We start from the raw sequence: 19,476 nt of genomic DNA, 5'->3' as shown, positions 1-19,476 counted from the left end.
ACACACAAGCACGCACCTGTAACCCAGCAGTGGAAGTGAAGCAGAGTCAGGAGGATCACTGGGCATCCTGGCTTTCAGCATAGCTCCGTAGACAGTGAGAGACCCTGTCTCAAAGGGCTAAGACAGAGAGTGCTAATAGAGCAGGACACTGATGTCCTCCTCTGGCCTCCACACATGTGACCTGGGCAAATGCACCAGCCCATCAGTGAAGCTTTGTGCGTTGATTCCTGGGTCCTAGGTCCTATCCCAATAGTCTAAATGTCTGTTTTAGTCCTATTATGTGACTCTCCCTGTCATTTCACTGTCATATAATTTGACAGTGGGTTCTGTTATCTCTCCATCACTGCTTTTTGCTCAGAAATGATTTGACTATTCTTTTGTGTGTGTGTGTGTGTGTGATCTCACATCAACTTTAGAATTTATTTTTCCCAGTTATATGAATATGACATTGGAGTTTTAACGGAAAATCCATTTTCTCTGTAGACCATTTTCAGTAACAAGGCTGTTCTAATAATAATCTGCCATCCTATGAAAATAGAAGGTCTAACAGTTGCCTGGCTTTCAGTTTCTTCTTTAATGTTGTGGTATCTTGTCACAGAGGTCTTTCACTTTCTTGGCTTGGGTTTTTCCTAAGTGTTTGTGGCTTAGTTACTATCAGTGGAAGATTTCAGCTTATTTATTGATTTCAAGGCAGAGTCTTAATATCTAGCCCCAGTTGGTCTGGAACTTGTGGTGTAGTCCAAGAAAGCCTTAGATTTCAAGTGTTCTTTCCTCTAACTCCTAGGATTTCAAGCATTTTGCACCAAACCTGGATGAGGTTTTTCTGTTTTGTTTTGTGTTTCTTTCAGACTTTAAGTTTAATGAATAAAGTGCAGAGGTTGAGTAATTTGGTTATGAGAACAAGGGTAATCATGATGGGAGCTAGGATTTGAGAGATTAGTTACTTTCATATACCACTATATGATACTCTGGTCCCCGGCTAAGCACAGTCCTTTGGGACCCCAGAAGAAAGTGATGAATTCAACCCTCTGATGAGTGGGAAGAGGCTTATCAAATGAGATAGAGATTGAGATAAATCTGGACCAATGAAGAAAGCTCCAAAGGTAGTTTGGGTGTGTGTGTGTGTGTGTGTGTGTGTGTGTGTGTGTGTGTCTTAGAGGGATCGAGGAATAAAAATTAGCATTGTGACAAAAGTGTAAATGAATCTCCCAGTCTCTTTTGGGGGACACCTCACCCTCTCTTTCCCTGAAAGCCAAACTCAGGGCTCCAGAAATATCTTCAAAGGAAACTTCCAGCCCTGAGCACACGCCTCAACTCTGCAATGTCTCTCTCCTATTATATTCCACTGTTCCAACATAGCCTTTGTTTTAACTTCACTTGGGACACATCTTTAAAATAGCATATTGATTTTAAGTCTAGATGCACATAATATAGTCTATTGGCATAAAAGAAGCTCCAGCACATACATCCATAACTGGATTTTGAATTAAAGCATCCAGAGGGGTGCTGAATTAAACTATGCAAACAGGAAGGAAAGGGCAGACTAGGAATTCCAGTGAATGCATTTCCCTTCATTTTTGGTTCGGTAGTCAATAACATATTGAAAAATAAATAGCCAGAATTTAGACTTCTTACCTGAATAAGTACAGAAGACATGATTTGCCCTAGATTTATTGTCCTCCTTATTTATTGCTGATTCTCTGAACTATCTCTCTATGTAGCCATGTTTGCAGTCAAACGATGTTAGCAGCAGACCTGGCATTAATACTTACCCAGAATACCCTAAGTGAGTCAGCTCCTCCACGTCACACAAAGGTTTAATCACTTCCTCCAAATTCACAGCTGAGTGACAAAAATCCCTTGGTAAAACAGGGTGAGGTTTAGTTTGTGTGATTTTTTTTAAGCCATGTTTTTTCATGATCAGTAGCTAATTTTAAACACACTTCACAAGAGTCTTCTGCAGAGTGACAAGGAAGGAACAGGTTTGTGAGGATCCAACTGCTGTAGAGATCAAGTTCTGGCTTTCATTCAGGTTTGCTGTGCAATGGAGAACAGGCTCTGGCCACCTCTGTGCCTCCATCCTCACCATCCACTGTGGCTGACAATAGCTTCTACATTCAGGGCAAGCAAGAGCATTACTTAAGAGGGAAACCACTTCAGTGCTGGCACACAGGGCCTTGGAAAGAACTCCCCTTCCCCTACCCCCATTTCAGCACTGCCTGATAACTCCAGGCTAAAATGTCCCTCAAGGGCAATTTAACGGTCATGCTTTACGTCCAATATTCACGCAATTTAAAAAAAAAAAAAACAAGAAACAAAGAAAAGCAAGGAAACCTTATTGTGTAATTCAGAAGCAATTCTATAAATAACCACCCTATCCCTCCCAAAGGCCAACAGAAGCCTGCATGCGGAAATGCCACATTTGACGGATTCTACCCTGGTCCCAAGATTTCAAAGATAAGATTATCTTTATATAGTTTCTTTAAACAAACAGGAAAGGGTAATTTATTCTTCTGTGTGTTTTATGCTCTCATTTAAAATCAACAAAGGTTCACAAACGCTATCATCTCATCTGCCTACAGTTACACCTCAGTTCAGATGCTGCGTGCCCCAGAAACCCATTTCCAGATAACTTATATCCGATCAGTCAAATAGAAAACATACTTTAATATTTAATTTCATCAATGTCAGACATGACTTATTTCAGAAATCTTTTTCTGTGTTATTCCAGCCAAGTCTATAGGCTATACCTTAGTTCTTCACATGAGGACTCACTGCTTTGTTTATGAATATGTCCTTGCTTAGACTTGTCACACGTGGTGTCCTACAGACCCCTAAGACCTAATCATCTCCTCAGTGCCACACAGAGGGTTCAAGGCCCTACCTAACATCACTGCCACCCCATAATCTACCCAGTGAAATATGTCATTTTAATAGAAGTCTAACTCAGGCACCTTGTTTTTGGCTCTAGGGGCAGGAATGGTGACTCAGTGGTTAAGAGCAGTTGCTACTCCTGTATTTATTATAATTTATTCACTTTATATCCCCACTGTAGCCTCTACATGGTCTCCTCCTAGTCCCACCCACCCTCTTTCTTTTCCTCCTATGCCTCTTTCCCTACTTCCCTGAGAGGAGAGGACCTCCTCCCCTTCTATCTGACCCTAGCCTATCAGGTCTCATCAAGGCTGCCTGCCTCATCTTCCTCTGTGGCCTGGCAAGGCAGCACTGCTCCCCACCCTGGTTCCCACTCAGAGGAAGCCCATAGTCTTCTCAGTTTCCAAGTGGGTTCTCTAATAAGGGGAACAGGGGCTGTCTCTGTGATGAACTCAGTAACCAGCTCTTTGATCACTTGCTACTCTTTCAGGGGATACAGATTCAGTTCCTAGCACCCACACAGCACCTCCAAACTATCTGTAACTCCACTGCTAAGAACTACAGCACCATCTTCTGGACTTCTGGAGTACTGCCAACACATGGTCCCCATACATACACGCGGGCAAATAACTATACATATAAAATAAAAATAAACCATTTTAAAAAGAAAAATGCCTCCTATCTTCTTATTGATATTAAAGCATTCAGACTACTCTTTAATCATAGCAAACACTAATCTCTCACCATGCACCACGAATTATAATAGAATTTGCTCAACTTTATTTGTGTTATCTTGTTACTAATAACAATTCCACATGAGATGCATATATTGTTATTTCAGTGTGAAAGAAAGCAAAGTTACACAGGTTAAATTATACAGTCTATGTCTTGGGATAACCCTGGGATAGCTGGGATTCTAACCAGGACCTTTGGAACAATGTTGCTGAATCTAGACTATGGAGACTCTAGAGCCAGGAAAGCAGCTGTAGGGAAAGAAGTCTAAAGACTCTAGAGGGAAAGCAGATAGGGCTAGGCAGGAGCAGTTGTAGAACCACACAAGGGCAAAATTCAACACTAATCTTGGAGAGGAGGTTACAGCCACAGGTTAACCACTGTGTAATGACACCTATGTGAGCAAGTTTGTCACTGATCAGGGTAGAGGAAAAGCTTCACACATCAGAATGGTACAGAGCCCACCTAGTGGGACTTGAAAGGTGCCCATGATAAAGGTGAGACTTGACAACTCTCTTCCCAGCCACTTGTCTACTTTCAGGTTTTTCTTTATAGTCCTGTTGTTTTCAGTTGCTTTAGAATTTCTTTTTATTTTATTTTTTGAGATAATAGTTTTAATTAGAAAGTTTGTCTTTTCCATTTCCCTTCCCTTCAAATCCTCCCATATAGCTCTCTCCCTGCTCTTCTTAATGTCCTTTTAAAAATTGTTATTGTATGAACCTACGTTTATGTATACACACACACACACACACACATATATGTGTGTGTGTGTATATATATATATATATATATATATATATATATAATATCTGAATATAACCTCTTCATATCATATTCTATCCGAATGCATGTTTTTAGGGCTGATTGTTTGGCATTGGGCAATGAATTGGTGTGTTCTTTCTCAAACAGTAAGTTTTTTTACATAGAATCAGACCCATGTGGATGCTTTTATGTATGTTTTGGATCATTTCAGTTATCAATGCCTCCATCTACTTTTTCTGCAAATAACAATATTTCATTCATTGTAGCTAAAAAGCATTTGCATTCAAGTTTTTGAGAGACAAGCAATGAGCAGTGCATGTAAAATGGAAAAGAAAGATATGGCAAGGCTGCATGTCTTCCAAACACTGCAAGTTTAGGGGAACCTTTGTGAGCCAGCATGATTTTCTAGATCTTTCTCTCAGGGTCCCCTGAGAATTTGGTTTGTGTCAAAAGCAGGCTTGGAGAGCTCCCATGGAAATAGGTTATAATGTAATGGAGGAGGTGGTGGTTTCTTTGCTGTGTATCCATCACCAAGTTCTTGTGTTGGCTGATAACAAACAGAAGATAGCGATCATGTTCATGAGAACTGTTTCTGGCTGAGAGTAACTTTTTCTCCTACAAATACTTTAAAAAATGTAGCCAAAGACATATCAACAGGCCATCACACAATGCTGGACCCTTGCACTATGGGTCAGGTGGCGTTCAGAGCCTGGATGCAACCAGAACTATACCCACATCCCTGTCTGCTTTCTTTTCGTTTACCTTTTCTCTCACTTTCTCTCACCTACTCTCTCACTTTCTCCTCCTCCCTCTCTCATTTTCCTTTCTTTCATTCTCTACCTCTCTTATTCCCTGCCCTTTTCAACAGAGGAAAAAAAAAATCCTCAGTCATTTATTACAGGAATCCCATTTCTGGTTCTGTATTTCAGGAACCTGACCAAAGACAAAGATTAGCAAGACCCTTCCACAGAAATCAAGGAGCTGCCAATGGCCCCTGGACAAATATGTGACCAGCTGTGTTTACCAGGACTGAGTGGCTTCTTAGCATGCAATGGGAATTCTAGGAAAGATGGAGTAAGTTGGTAACTCTAGTTGGAACAGAGATTCAACCCAAAACATGCTCACCTGCTAAAGATGATTTCTTTTGTCAACATACTCTGCCCTGCATGCACTCAGAAGACATGCTGTGCTGGCATTCACTAAGAATCCATCCACCACATGATATACATGCATGGATATTCCCAGTTCCAAGGAAGCCCCATCCCTCTACTAGAAAATGTATTCTTCACTGTGAACTGAGAGAATTGTGAACTCCGATGACTCTGGTCAAGTTTCATAGGATTTGTTTCATAGGATTTGTCTGAGAAGAGTGCCTGTCTGCTTTGTCACATGTTTCAAAGGATATTTGACATCATTTTGGTTAAGAATCACTATCCAGGAGAACTAGGCTCTTTTCTTTGGATTAAGTAGAACAGGGTGGCTGGCTGCACTGGTGCTCCACAATTACTGGTTTCAATAGGAAATGACTCCTAAGAAAGGGTAAAACACTCATCCTTGGATCAAGCAGGGTAGTGGGGCGCAGTGTGCTCTATGGCTCAATATGCCCTATTCTAAGTCATGGGGGATGAGTGTGTGGTGTGCTGTAGTAGCTCTTCTATTAAACTGCAACTTGAAAGGCCACTGCCAGTGTTGGCAGAAGGCAGAGGCAGAGGCAGAGACGGCTGGAAGGCTTGAACCAGAAGTCCACCTTCTGACCAGGGTGTCCTAAGCTGCACGTCAGTGGAGCTGTGGTCACTGATTCTTAAACTGAAAATAAAAAGTAACATTTTATGACTTAAGATTTCTGGTATTAACTCCTTGATTTTTTAATATTTATTGCATGCTGTTTGAGTGTTTGATGCAGCCTGCATATGCAGCAAAGTCCAGGCATCTTTGAGCTTGCTGTCTTGTAAGGGACAACATCATTAAGAAAATAATTTAATACATCTATAATGCTATTTCAGAGAACACAACAACTGTGATCAGCACATATAAAAATAAAGTAACTCCTGAGCCTGAACCGTGGAGCAGCTTCCAGAGAGAGCTGTATGAAGAAAGGGCTTAGGTGAGGGAAGATACCTCTCCCAAAGTAAAGTGTCCACTGATGTCAACTGCCATTAACTCGTCAGCCAGGGGTGGGCCATCAAGAGCTCCTTTCTCATTCCACATTCTTCCCTTTATTGACTTGCTTAGGATGATGACTTCTATTCCTGTTCTCTCAATTCATGTCTGCCCATGGTTTCTTAATTCTACCTATTCATCCAAGAACTTTTTCCGAGTTTTCTGATGTACCTCTACTTCACCCTCAGAGACTTTAAATTACTTTTTCAAAGAGAATTAATAATTTCCCCCCTTAAAGCCTTCTATTTGGGCCTTATGTCTCCCAACCAAAGTCAACAACCAGCCCCATGCATCAGAACAAGGCAGTCACCCTCATCTTCTCTCCCCGTGGCATACTGACTCATTTAGCAAAGTCCTCCGAGTCCACTGAGTAAACATGGTTCAAGTTCCTTCTGCCGCCTCCTTCCTCACTACCATCATATGAGTTGAGGCATCTTAGCTTTCATGTACCCCTGCGGTTCCCACTCCAGCCACTGTCTCTGGCCTCCACACCTCCTGTCTTCTCTCAGTGTATTCTCTGCATTAGAGGCAGAATGGAAAGCTTCAAAGAACAAGTATTTAACTATATTTCTCATTGTAAAATTTGCCCACCACTCCCATTCAGACCCAGATAAAATTCCCCTATCGGAATTAAGCAAATAAAATGGCCTTATTTGGCCCTGTATTTATCCATCTGCCCTTCTTTTGTTTGTTCCTTGCCTCAAGCGTACCCAAGGTGCTCTGCACCCATTTAGTCTTTTCATGTGTAGTGCCCTGTGCAACTCCCAGTCCCCACATTGGCTTTGCCCTTTATCTGAAACACCTCACAACTCCATGCCCTATGGTTGTCTACCTAACATCTCCTTTCCATTCATGTCCCCTTTTTCATATATCATTTCCTCCAGGAAGCCTCCTGCCAGCCTTATTTGAGACCAGATATCCTTCTAATCTACTGTCATAGTGCATCCCTGCCCCTACGGTGACTGACCACAGTGATTTCTCTATTCTGTTTCTCTTCACAGTCTGTACAGGTCTTAAAGACAGAAACATCATATATATCCCTCTAAGCTTCTGGAAAAGAGCAGGTATCATAAAGTGCACTTAGGAAATGTCCGTGGGCCAGATGAGTCATGTAGTATCCAAACTCCCTCACAGCACAAGTTAAGAAAATTACCCCGGGGAGGTGAGATTCCTGCTTGAGGGACTCAGGTCATTTGTTTCAGAGTCAACAGTAGATTATATGTTTTAGACTGCCTTAGATGTTTAGATGGTTGTAGGGGAGGGCTCTTTGTTTATTTGTTTGTTTGTTTTGTGTATGCATGTGAACAATCATGCATGTGTTCATGAGTACATGTATATGCGTTTTTGTATGTGCATGTGCGTGTGTGTGTGTACCTGTGCACACATGCATGTGTGCATGTGTGTTACAGATGGTCAAAGCCAGAGCTTTGTGTGAGAGAGGCAAACACCCACCAAAGCAACTGAGCTGTATCCTCAACTGTATCCTTTATGTTCTTACCCATTTTTCTATAACAGGCTTCTCATGGAAGGTGACCTCCCCCATATCCTAAGCTCATTAAAATGCCCTGGCACAAGAAGAATAAATACCTAGACACACACAGAAAATCAATCACTCAGGACAAAGTTGAAGTCAAAATGATTTAACTGACTGTTGGGCAGAAAGAGAGTGCTGGCATTGTCTGTGAAGGCTGCACAGAAGCCTTTCCTTGAGACATTACCAGAAGGTGCACCTGATTGTGAGAGGTAGACAAGTCTGAGAAAGACAGAATCAGAATCTTCTTTGTCATTTCAGTTGTACCTCATGTCCATACAGAAACTTCCTGCTTGAGGCTGTGCTTCAGAGAAATGCTTCCTCAGAAACACGTGGCTCTGCCTGTAGAATAGTTGGAATAGTCATGTGCTCAATGTTCCCTCAAGCCTTAGGATGGTATGAGGAAGGACCATGAGCTCAGAGACTGTGACATCACTTCATCATCTGCCTACATAAAGCAAAATTAGAACAAAAGCTCTCAAAAAAAAAAAAGAAAGAAAGAAAGAAAGAAAGAACCTCCCCATGGAGCCAAACAAAGAAACGCTGTAAGTGTTATTAAAATATAAGGCAAGACATCAAAGACTGGAGTGGGGAAAAATGCCTAAGATACAATAAGAGTGAGCACCAAGCAGCCAGACCTCCCAGTGAGCACCAAGCCAGAGGGCCTTCCAACAGGGATTCCTCTCAGTTTCCATCTCTCACTAAACGTCTTATGAAGTGTTTGCTCTGAGTGGTCTTCGGGTCCAACTGCCAGGACATTCATAGTACATTAGAGGGATATATCATATAATGGACAATGATTTAATTTTTAAATCTGTTATTGAGGGTGTCACTGTTTGTCTTCGGAAACACCGTAAATGTTGGGATCATCACTTACCCTAGCGTCTAGCAATCTTGTATTCACACATACATTCTTCCGCTCAACAAACATGTACTCGTCTCATTTCACAAGAGGACCTGTTGTACTGTTAGGAGTTCCCAGGAGCCAACGCAATGTTAATTTATTAAACAATTTATTCAATACACATACACCGAGCACCTATCACTTGAGAAAATTTACTATACCAATAGAAGTCCTACAAGGAAATGTTAAAAGTGCAGAAGAGAGAGACACAGCAAAGAAGAAACTTGGTGCAGAAATGGGTGACAAATGGCAGACTAATTTTCTCACAAGGAGACACACTGGAGCTGCAACCAGAATAGGTTGCAGATGAGCATTTGCTTATGGAAGAAAGGACCCCAGGAAGATGTATTTCCATGGCATGATGAATATGAGCAAAACGTGAGGTTGAAAGTGAATGTTGTGACAGGCAGGGATAGTATTAGAGGCGATGAGGAGGGTCTGACTTAGGGTGGAAATAGGGTTAAGGTTTAGAAAAAGGTTTTCAGCTTTCACTCTGGGTTACAAGAACATAGAAGGGCTTTGGCTTATCAACTCTGATTGTAATTTTCCAACCATCTAGCCAGCAGTGAAGGCAGAGCCTCACCAGGGAGGCCAGCGTGTCAGCTCAGAGTTTGATTGATTGGTTCAGGTAGAGAGTGAAAGGACCAGATGCAGAGTGATTGTACTGAGTCTGAAGAGATAGCCAAGATCACAACTGTGTCTTTCTCTCTTTTTTCCTTAGTGCTCCCCAGTCCCTACGGTGCTCCACCCAAACATTTATCTGAGAGATGAAGCCATAAGTTGCATCATTATCACACTACTTGCTGCCTCCTGTTCTCTGCAGCCTAACTCCCACTGCCTGGTTGCAAGCAACTCTCACCTGCAAGGTAACCTATAACCTTGGTTTCATTGGATCTAGCTTTTCTAGTCTATCCTCCACTCTGCATCTGAAGAGGAGCACAGCTGCTGATCTTTCCATCACTTTCCATACCCTTCAGAGGAAAGGGAACACTTAAGAGGCTAGCTCATTGACTATCCGTGATATCACCTCTCCATGCCTCACCAATATCAGTGGGCAACACTTCAGCCTCTTCTTTATACCTCAGCCCTGCCTTACACTCCCTTCATAGCACTTCTTCCTCCATTTTTCTGTCCCTCCCTTATACCCATTTGTCTTCCCTCTGTTCTCCATATTCAAATACTTTTATACCTGACCTTTTAGACCTCTCCTCTGCAATACAAATCCAACCTTGATAGCCATTCCCAGGAAATGGTTAGAAGCACCACCACCCTTTTCTGGATTATAAAGCCTTGAGCATTACCTGATGCATTCTTTTCTGTTTCTATTTTTACTACCCTCAAACAAATGCTAAGTTTATTTAAAGGGCCTTTCCAGATCATAGTGGGACCTCATGGTCGGACATGAGGAAGGAGACAGGCAAGAAAGTTTACTCCTCACACCAAATAATCAGGATCCTCCTTTGTGCACATCAAAGGTAGAGCACAGATTCATGGTATCAGTTTCCTTTGTGACAAGAGAATCTTGAGAAATTGCTCTGGGGCCACCTAAAAACCGTTCATGTTTTAGCAGACGCACTCAAAATTGCTGAGGGCCATTGGTCCAGGAACCCCTAAAACATTAGAGATGTCATGAATTCCCACTCTCTGAGTAATAGCCAAATTTATTTAGACACCTTTTAGTTAGTTAATTAAAGGACTTCTTGCAGGCTGGATAGTGCAGCAAAAAATTTTACCTGGAAGAGAGATGGAATGAGGTATCTTACAAATCTCAGAGGCAAAGGATCATGCTCAACACACTTTCTTCACAAGGAAAGAAAAGGGCTCCAGGTGACAGTGGCAGCATTAGACAAGTGAGATTTGATAAAAAGGATGGATGGAGTACCAAAGATGTAAGGGCAGAGATATAACCTTAGTAAAGAGAACATAGGTCAATGTATGTGAGCATTGAAAAAGAGTTAAGCAGAGACATTGAAATACTCCATGTCATTTATAGATTATGAAACCAAGGTCTGGAAATGAGTGTTAACAGTCCTTTTAGCAAGTAATGACAGAGGTAGAACCCATTCCTGAGTCAGAGCCACAACTAATTGTACTCCCCTTCCTCATAGACTCTCACATTTAACCAAAAGGTTCTTTCTTTTTCCCTCCCTCCCTCTCTCTCCCTCCCTCACTACTTCCATCCCTCCACCTGTCCCTACCTTCTCTTTTTCTTCCTTCCTTCCTCCCTTCCTTCCTTCCTTCCTTCCTTCCTGCCTTCCTGCCTTCCTTCCTTCTTCTCTTCTTCTCTCCTTCTCTTCCTCCCTTCCTTCCTCAATCAAGTTCAATGTCTCTTTTGTAGATGAAATACAGGAAAGAAATGGATTTGGGGCATTTAAAATAATTCTGAAACCTTCTATAATTGGCAACTATACTTTTCATTGGGAAGTCACATGCCATTTTTCCTCCTTTATATCTTCTGTGCCTATCTGGGGAAGCAACCGTCATTATGATACCTTAAAGAGAAGGCAAGTGGCCGAGGGAATACAATGATTTACTGAAGGTCACAGTGAGCTAACAAAAGGAGGAAACAGAGCTTTGGAGTACATCTCATCTGATACTGTGCAATTAAGCCCAGGGATGTTGCTCATTTTCTAGAAGAGAAATGAAGAGACAGAGAACGAGTGAGCATGTGCTTGTGTTTGTGCTCGTGCTGGGTATTTTATAGGTCATGGGAAGGGTTTTTTTGTTTGTTTGTTTGTTTGTTTGTACAGCTATTACTTTATTCCGAGTGTTCAGCATCTACTGTGAGATCACTAAAAATGAGGAAATTGAGGCAAAGTGGAGTCCAGCAACCTAGCTCTTAGTCCTCTTAGAACCTGAGTTTACTCATTGGTTTTCTGAAGCCAGGTTATATGGTTTACCATTATATGACAGATCAATTAAAAGAGGAAAATGGAAGGAGGATAAATAAATACCAAACCTAAAAGAGTCCATCTGAAATAGCCAGCAAATCTTATATGAAAGCCAGTTAGCACCACATCCCAACAATTCCAATTCTTTTTGAGGGCAAAAAGAAATGAACATTCTGAGACCGAGTTTGTGCCTGTGTTCCCCTTCACTCTGCTTCAGTGGATTGGCCCTAAGTAACGCCCAGCAGGGCAGCAACTACCGCTCAGGCTCATTGCATCCTGAGACAGGAAGGTACCAGGGATAGGCTTTGTGGTGCCTCTTTCAGGACAAGTGACCAAGTTGCAGATAAAGCCCATTTTCTCACTTAGAACTATCCACCATAGGTTGTGGACCCACAAGGGAGGCAGGGGAGGCAGGGGAAGCAGAGGCCCCTGTCCTCATGGAGCATGGCGTCTAGAGAGAAGAGACACGTGTGTATAAGCAATGACACCGCACAGTCTGCCGGTCACAACAGGTGCAGAGCGTCAGGGAAGCACACCAGAGGATCAGAGAAGGCTCCAGCTACGACAGAGCTTTTGAACTAGGGTACAAAAAAGAAGAAAGTGAGAAATGGTTACTTTCTGCAGAAACACCAGCATGGGCAAAAGCAGAAGCACAAAAGAGCAGAGAAGAGCAGAGCACAGGCCTGGCTCTTTTCGGAGATTACAGTTCCCTCAGCAGCAAAATCAGACTGTATGTATTTGGTAAGGTTCATAAAATAAACCTGGCACTTCAGGGCAGAGTTGGATTGAAATAATTGCAGCTCAGAAAGAACCCACAGTGTGTGCAACATTTAAAGGTGTCCTCACTTTGTGCAAATGTCTCTCTTCATGATCAGATGTTTGGTCTCACTCTGTGCTGCACAGAACTCACTGTTTGGAGAGAGAGGAGCACCACTTACCATGGCAAAGCTCTTGACCTTCAGCAGCAGTAAACAAGGAGGACATGCAGTGTTTCTCCCAATAAAGTCCTCTTTATATTGCCCCAGTGTCTCTGGAGCAAGACAGTATTCCAGCCATGACTCACTGACTAATAATTCCACTCTTTCCATAGGTGATATGCATGTAATGCCTTGCTAATCTGAAGATTTTTTCTTTAGAAAATGATGATTTTCTTAAAATTGCATTAGTCATGAAGCTTTAAAATCCTTCCCCTTTTGTATTCTCTGCCTTCACATTTGACTGCTGCAAGAGCCTAGCAAACTCTAAGGATTGCTACTATCCCATTCTGTGGAGCAGAGAAATTCCAACAAGGCAGGAGCAATTCAAGGTCATACAACAGGTGTAAGATAAAAACCAGAGTTCAGACCTGCCTCTGGCTCCAGAATCTTGCCCTCTTTCCTCTGCACTACAGTTAGCACCTCCCTATAAATATTGTCCTCGCTGTGGTATAAAGCCCCTGATGAAATGCTGGCCAGCTCACATCCTCTTGGGTAACATAACTACATCATAAATTAAAAGCCCAATTAAAGAACATACCCTTTTAACTGGGACTTGCCACAGTCCCCTGAGGCTAGGATATAAAAGGAGAACCCTTTCACAGTCGGTGGCTATCCACCCTGGAAATTCTTCAGAAATCTGCTAAACTCTATGAAGAGCTTTTTTGGACTCGACTTACTCATCTAGCTCACCTTTTCCTCTTCCTCTCGGGCCTTCTGGGGTTCTTCCCCCCAGGTGAACTGGGTTAAATCATGTGCCAAACTCCAGTGCTCTCTCTAGCCCAAAGATGCAGCTAACAGTCCATCATACATTGTAGACACTGCAGGTGCCTCCAGGGTTTAAAACAAACTTAACATTAAGAGCACTGGAACCCAGTGGAAAACATTGCCCTTCTAGTTTATATGAGGGACTAAAGTCCGGCTCTCTTCTCCAGCTGTCTGAAAGTGGGATGGTTTGTCAGTAGCCAAGTGCCAGAGGGTGTCTCTGAACACCATCCGTTTTTTGTTTTGCTGCTATCCGGGAGGGAGGAAAAAGTAGGTGAGGAGAAGGGGGGGGGGTGTCCCATCTTCCTCCTGGTTGAAATTTTTATTTCTGTTAACATCCAGTCCTCCAACGACCAAAACCTCTTATCTACAGAACAGTAAACTCCAGGGATAGTCCTGAGTCCCCAAACCTTAAAAGTTACGATTACCTTGTCTAAATATTCCCTGCAGCGTTGGTGTTTAAAGCTGGCTGTACATACGAAGAGCTCCTGTGTGTTATAGTCCCTTTCCGTGCCACGGTTGAATTACACTGCACCCCACCCCCCCAAAAGAGATCATCTCTGAGTCAGCCTGCCCTACACAGAACAGAGACCACAGCCCCCTCCACCTCTACGAGGTCTTCTTTGGAGCCTGCCCTGGGTTCAGTGTCTCAGAGGACCTGGAGAGGTCTGAAAAAGCCCATCACATTCACACAGTCACATCAGTGGTCCGTGCCCACATGTAGGGTAAGATCAGAGGACAGAGATATCTGGGAGAAAATAGAGAAATATAAAAACACATTTCCCGGCAGAATCCCCACTCAGTAATAGAAAGCCATCCAACTAGCAACCACGCTTCCAGAAACGTCACTGCCACAGAGGAGAGAGTTTTACAGCTGGTGACCCCAGAACGTTCTCACCTACCTGTCTCCCACTGCAGGGCTCTTTCTCACCTCCTAGGGCCCGGTTCCAGCTCTGGTCCCGCTCTCTTGTCGCCTTCTCCAGCAGCCAACACGGGCAGCGGCTGTGGGCGGACCAAGGAATCTGCTGCACCTGCGAGCTCTGTCTCAGGTCTCTACTGTGAGGCTGCCTGGAGGAGGAGCAAGCTGATGCTGCCCTCGCTGCCGCCGCCGCTGCCACTGCCGCCGTGGTGCTGATGCGGTTGCTATGGTTATGGAACTCCGCAGCTGCCCCCTCTTGGTGCAACAGCTGCCCGGCCACCGCGGCCTCCTGGCAGCCCCAGCTAAAGTGCCCGAGGCAAGGTTGTGAATGTTGTTAAGGGAATTCTTCCCCCCAGCCTAAGAGAAGACTGGGAGCCTGCACTTGAGCTCTGGCTGGGTGCCGGAGCTCTGCTCACCTCTAGCGCCCTTGCTCTTCTCCTTCCCCCCGCCTGGACCTAAGGCCAGGTTCCAGCAACACACAGGGTGCGCTCAAGGCCTAGAGAGCCACTCGGCTCTGTTCCTGCAGCCTCTGCGCACCGCGGAAGGCTGCGCGACTGGCTGGGAGGCGCCCGCTCACGTCCCCCACCTCTGTCCGCAAAAAAGAGCCTAGGCGCGCCCGGGCTGCCCTGCGGCCAAACCCCGCCCGCTCGCAGGCCCTCCTGCCAGCCCGCCCGGCCTGTGGAGGGCGCAAGATGCTGGGCCAGAGAAGTCTGGCCCCAACCAGCCCAAGCTGGCCAGGAGCATGCTCAGTCTCCACGCTGGGATTGTCCTCCAGAGGGAAGACAGCGATGCATTTGGAAGGAAAAGGTTTCTTTCAGACCCCAGGGGAGAGAGATATTAAACTTGAGAGAAGTAGGGGGATGCAACAAGTACATTCCTTAAAAGGGGGCTGAAAGCGCTAAGTGACCACTATGCGACCACTATATGCAACGCTCCATTAGGCAACAGTTCACTCATCATTCGCAGATGTTCTTCAGGCGAGATGCTGGGGCGACAGCAGTGTGTCAATTTGGTCCATGGATAAAAATGAGACCGATGGGAAAACGCAAGTCAACTCCCATCTACTGGCCATTCCTAAGTGAGCACTTTGTCTGGAAATGCATCATCTCATCGTGACTTGTGTCAAGAAGTTTTCAAGTCCTACTTGTTACATGTAGGTGACAAAACAGGCCTAAAGGCGGAACCAGTGCTGAGATTTGGAAGCACAGAGTTCTGTCGAATTAGACTGGGCTGCAAAAACGCACACAGACTAGAAAGTCAGATTGCCTAAGGGGGCTGTGATGGAAAGAGACTTGCAAGAAGGTGGGAGTACAACCTAAGGTGATGGTAGTGAATGGGGAAGAACGTTCCAGAATGCGAGGGAAAGGCGAAAACCCCGAATCTGGGTAGACAGGACTTGTTCATTTCTGTTTGCTTTTATATCCACAGGGGATGCCCAGTAAGGCAAGAGCAGAGGGAGCCAGAGAAGGTGTGATGAGACCTAGGAGCATACTAAGGACTGGAGGAGACTTGACCTTGAACACAACAGGGGACACTGAAGGCATTTAAGCAAGAGAAAGGGTGGGTTACCATGAGAAAAAGATTGCCAACTTGGCTACTGTGGCAGTGAGTTTTAAGTTGGCATGGGGTTACCTTGAAGAGGTACAGAGACCAGAGCAAACAACCTATTTGCTTTGCAGATCCTCCCCCCACCCCACCCCACAGCATCCAAACAAGCCTAGAACAATGCATACCCCAGGAAATACAGGGAGAATGGCTAATAAAGGATCATTTATTTCTCCATCAAGGAAAATGATGGCCTTTCCTTCACAAACATTTGTCCTTGAAATATGATTAAATTCAGATGACATTTGTTTGCATTTAAGTACTATGCAACCTAACTTTGGAAAGTCAAAGCAAGCCTTCGATTTTTTTTTTGTTTGTTTGTTTTTTGTTTTCCTCTGCACTTATTGATCCCCAACAGAGTAGGTACACTGGGGTTGTTGCTTCTCTGGACTGGAACAAGTTTCAAGCATAGAGATTAGAAAATTCCTTGATATGTTAAGTGAAAAGAGCAAAGTACAGAATAATGTTTCAAACAGAATAGCTCTTGTGAATCAAGGAGGGAAAGCAAATTTGTATTTTCTTGTATTGGCACAGAAATACACTGTGGGGTGGGGAGGGAAATTTGGAGAAATAGCTAAGGCCAATAAGGACTAGGAGAGAACTGCATAGACAAGTCTGAAGTACGAAAGAGACTTCCAATGTACTCCTAACATTTTTATAGTGGGAGAGAGAGGATGTTATATAATTCACCCTAGCCTCAAACTTTCTATGTTGCCAAAGGTGGTCTTGAACTCCGGATCCTCCTGCCTCTATCTCCAGAGGGCTGGAATTTCAGCCTAGTAAAACATTTTTAAATTTGTGAACCAAAAATTTGCATAGATTGTATATGCACATGTAATATGATACATATTCCAATCAGATACATCACCAAATGTACCCCTGTTCTCTTCTTTGCAAAATGTCAATACGAATTATTTCTGTGAAGCCTTCTATCTTAAAACCCTACTCATGATCAGCCATCACGATACTCATCGGTCTTTTGGCTGGAGCAATAGGATCTAGCCATCCCTGATATTATACCTTTCTTGTAGCTGGGCCTATCTATTCCTTAGCTGGTGCATTTGTTCAATTTTAATTGTTCACTTGCCACAATTTAGAAACACCTGGAAACAGAATATTAATGAAGAATCATCTAGATCAAGGGGATTACCTTGATTATGGTAATTATGGTGGGGAGACCTGTCCACTGTGGGTGGCACCATTCCCTAGGCAGAGGATCACTCATTGTTCTCAGCTACTGAGTGTGGATGTAATTTTATCAATTCCCTCCAGCTCCTGTTGCTGTGACGTCCATGCTTGATGAGCAATAACACAATTGCAAGCTAAAATAAGCCCTTTGTTCCCTAAGTTGTTTTTGTCAAAGTATTTTATCAAAGCAACAAGATAAAAATAAGTTAATTTTCAAACCCAGAACAACTAGACAATGCAAATAACCTCAAAGGAGACAGCTCTCCAAAGTCCACAGTGAATCTCAGCAGAAGTGATTCTAAAACAGAAATAATAGTTACTACTCTTCGTGCTTCTAAAAGGTTGAGTCTCAACCATCAAATCATAGAAATCAAAGACCTCACAGTCTCCTAGACATCCTTCGTTTTGCTTTCTTCATCTAATGCCATCTTATTAAATAACAAGCTGTCAGTTCCACAATGTGTATCTCTTTCAAAGTCAACTCTGACAGAAGGCCAGTGGGAATTCTGAATCTGGTTCATCGGGGGCTGTGTTTACAAAGTAGAGAAACAAGTGTACCCTTAGCTTTACTCTATTGCTTAGAGGTAAGCAGTAGGCTTGGGTACAGGGAGGAGCTTGATTCCATGACAGGCAATGTCCTATCCAGATCTAGGGCTGATATAAAATTGGGTGGTAGTAGTGCCCCCTTTGAAGGTGTGAGCATCAAAATATGTGGTCTGGGAAGTCAGAAACACGGACGTTTTTGCTGAGATTGACTCTGAGGTTCAGGGTGAGAATTCCTTCCCTCAGAGAAGAAAAAGGGACTTGAGATACTTGTGGGTGAGCAAAGAATCCATGTAGAACAGGCCAGCATCTCTTGTTGGGAGGCAAGTTTTTAACAGTGACACCCTGTGGTACTAAGAAGCAAGTGTCAAGAAGAACTCTCAGACTCAACATGGGTGGAGAACATCAGATGCCTCCCCTTAGAAATGAAGAAGACTCCTGAGTGGATTTTGGTCAGCCTAGGAGGAACAAGATTCCATCCTCAAAAGAAACTTCTAAATTGATTCTGGGCTTGTGAAACAAGCTCATGATTCAAGCGCTGGCATTTGGAGAACCTCAAAACTGACTCTGTCTCTCTTTGGTCCAGAACAGACAAAGTTTCCTGTGCTCTTCAAAGCTTCAGCATATCTGTGAATTCTTACTCATCCTACAAAATCTTGGTCTCCATGCTAGTTCCTGCATGAAACCTTTCTAGGTTTACATCCAGGGTAAATTCTCCCTTCTGGTGACCTGCCTCTGTGACTTATATCTGCCCAGAACTCTGTATTAGAATCATTTATCTAAAAAGACACTCCTTACACTAAACCGAGAAGCCTTTGAATGAAGTATTTTTTAATATTTGGTTATTGTTTTTATTATATTCTGTATATCAGTGTTCTGCCTGCATGTATATTATGCACTGCATGCATGTCTGGAGCCTGCAGAGACCAGAAATAGACATGAGATCCACTGGAACTTGAGTTAAGAAGGTTGTGAGCTACCATTCAGGTGTCGGGAACTGAACCTGTGTCCCCTGAAAGAGCAGCCAGTGTTTTCAACCACTGACTCACCTCTCCTGTGCTTATGATTTAAATTCTTAAGCAAGTGGTTGCTTTTAGCTTTGTCCAACTCACTTCACAGTGTGGAGAACATACAGATGATATTTAAGAGATTTAAACATTATTTGAGATTTATTTTCTTCCCATGTGGTTTTCTTGCTTGCTGACACAAATAAGCTAGTTTTAGAAAACATCTCCATATTTATGACAGGTGTGCAATGGCTACGTTTCAATACTCGTCTAACAGATGAAAGGATGAGTAGACTCCTCTTAGTTTGTTTGGCATGGGTTGTGGAGGGAACCTTGGAGAGGTGACTCTCTTGAGCTTTGGGGGGACTTTTTGTCCACATGGCAGTACAAGCCCCAGAAATCTGCTCTTAAAATGATGTTTGTTTTTGTTTGTTTGTTTGTTTGTTTCAGAAATAAAAGAAGACCTCCAAAAGTCAACAGCCTGTTTTGTTCTGTTTGGCTGTCATATTTTAGGGGTCTGCTTTTCTTTTCTTTTCCTGAAAAGAAAATTGATAATGAGTGGATTTTAGGGAGAGGGGAGGTAGAAAGATCTAGGAGGTGTGGATTAAAGGGAAACTGTGG

The 19,476-nt window shown here is 43.3% G+C and overlaps 1 protein-coding gene across 1 annotated transcript in view; it reads right to left on the bottom strand.

The window, feature by feature from the left end:
* The window catches only part of Fam135b (family with sequence similarity 135 member B), a 281,146-nt gene extending 265,992 nt beyond the window's left edge, over positions 1–15,154 (bottom strand). The window contains exon 1 of the mRNA XM_060389317.1: positions 14,496–15,154. The gene's annotated coding sequence lies outside the window, so the exon portion shown is untranslated. The remainder of the gene's footprint in view (positions 1–14,495) is intronic.
* Between the last annotated feature and the right edge of the window lie 4,322 nt (positions 15,155–19,476).

This window comes from Meriones unguiculatus, chromosome 8 (assembly GCF_030254825.1).
Source record: "Meriones unguiculatus strain TT.TT164.6M chromosome 8, Bangor_MerUng_6.1, whole genome shotgun sequence".
In the NCBI taxonomy this organism is placed as follows: domain Eukaryota; kingdom Metazoa; phylum Chordata; class Mammalia; order Rodentia; family Muridae; genus Meriones; species Meriones unguiculatus.
Note: the sequence above shows the minus strand (reverse complement) of the source record. Positions and strands in the feature narration are given on the sequence as shown.